General features: G+C 37.3%; 1 long non-coding RNA gene across 1 annotated transcript; it reads left to right on the top strand.

The window, feature by feature from the left end:
- The first annotated feature begins 330 nt into the window (after positions 1-330).
- Positions 331-1,673, top strand: LOC311079830. The gene is made up of 3 exons (XR_014605465.1): positions 331-489; positions 782-935; positions 1,479-1,673. It is a non-coding gene; the product is annotated as an uncharacterized lncRNA (long non-coding RNA).
- The last annotated feature ends 203 nt before the right edge of the window (positions 1,674-1,876 follow it).

Below are 1,876 nucleotides of genomic sequence, written 5' to 3'. Positions count from 1 at the left end.
AAATGTCAAATACTTGAGTCCTGAAATATAAGAAAAGTGCAAGTGTAAACATCTTACACACATGGTAACTCGTCTCGATGAATGCTCGATCAACATCAGCATCTTGCAAACAGACAAGCGGGGGCCTGTACCATGAAGGTAGCTGAACAAACTCGGGGTTACAAGATTAGTTTTGAGTTGACAAAACCAAACCGATGCAATCAGGCTTTATTGGTACCATGATGCAGCTCATCAACTTTCTTTGTCAACTCAGGCTTTGATCCTTAAGCTATGATTACTCCACGCGCGCGTGCACATAAAAGAGTGACGTCGACAACTGAACAACCAATCGCGGGTAGAGCGAGAGCGATATATTTTTCCGCGGAGGAGCAAGAGATAATCATTCATAATTACGATTAATTTAAATATGTATTTCAAGCTCGAAACAATACGGTCTCTGCTGCCAAAGCAAGAGAAGACTGTTGGAGAAAGATTGCTGATGGTTAATGTGTAAGTTAAACAAATACGTTCTATATTTATGTAAAATTATGTATGTATGTATGCCTATATGTGTAATATAGCCTATAGATTATTTTTATAATATATAAAAAATGTGCATGTATGTACTAAGAAAGATTAATATTCATTGATTTTTAGATTTTTAGATGCAACCCCAACTCAAAATGTTCTTGGCAGCAGATAAAGACAAAATATAAAAATATAATTCAAAGTGGTATTTTCAAAGAGTATTTACCACAACCTTTTATTACTTTTGTGAACATTTTATCACACTTGTTTGCAGCAAACAGAAATAAAGAATTCAATTCAGAAAACCAGAATACACTGGCGGAGGAGTTGGCTCTGAGTAGGCAATAAGGGACGGCCGATTATGGATGGGATTACAGGTGCTGTACAATCTGACCCTGGTGCTGGCTCCTCTAAGCAAGTAACACTGGGTACGTGTGCAATACATTACTACTTTTTTAAGTTTTAAATATGGCTGACTGTATGTTATGCAGGGAAATACAGTGTCCCTGTTGAAGCTAGCACACATTCACACTCACACACACACACACACACACACACACACACACACACAGTCTCCCACACAGAGGTCAGTATGCAGCAGACAGAACACCAAACTAACCTGCTTTACAACAGTTATGCTTTACATTGGCCTACTTTTATTTATTAGGGTGAAGCAAATGATGAAGACACTCTGTCTGTGTGTTCTCAGACAGTTATGGCAAACATTTGAATGTGTGGCATAAAAAAGGGACTGGCCCTTACACATCTCTTTTGTAGGATTTTTCACAACCTGCCCCAGAAACTGAGGCCTCTACCTCAATGGGCTTCAGAAGAAATGTGTAAGGATTTAAAACCCTTGACATAAATTACAGTCAGTCCTGTGTTTGTAGGAAGTCAAGGAACTTTTTGTGATTTTGATGAGCCTCCAGAAAACTTGTAATGATCATGTTTGTGGTGGAATTATGTTTCAGGTGGAAACAGACTCAGTCAGGGCCCTGTACAAAAGGAGTCTTGAACTAGACTGCACACTAAAGGAGACTTGAACTAGACTGCACACTAAAGGAGACTTGAACTAGACTGCACACTAAAGGAGACTTGAACTAGACTGCACACTAAAGGAGCAGACTGTGAGCTGAGGAGGCTCCAAACAAAATCAAACAGCTGGATAAAACTGATCTCAGTATGTATATAATATATATATATATATATATATATATATATATATATATATATATATATATATATATATATATTAGTATAACTTATTTAACCAAGTAACACTTTAGTATGAATATTTATTAATGCAACTTTCTCTTGCTCTCTTTCTCCCTCCCATCCCACAAAACCAATAAAACAGTTTGAGACCTAT

This window comes from Abramis brama (assembly GCF_963993115.1).
Source record: "Abramis brama genome assembly, chromosome: 3".
NCBI classification, from domain to species: Eukaryota; Metazoa; Chordata; class Actinopteri; order Cypriniformes; family Leuciscidae; genus Abramis; species Abramis brama.
Note: the sequence above shows the minus strand (reverse complement) of the source record. Positions and strands in the feature narration are given on the sequence as shown.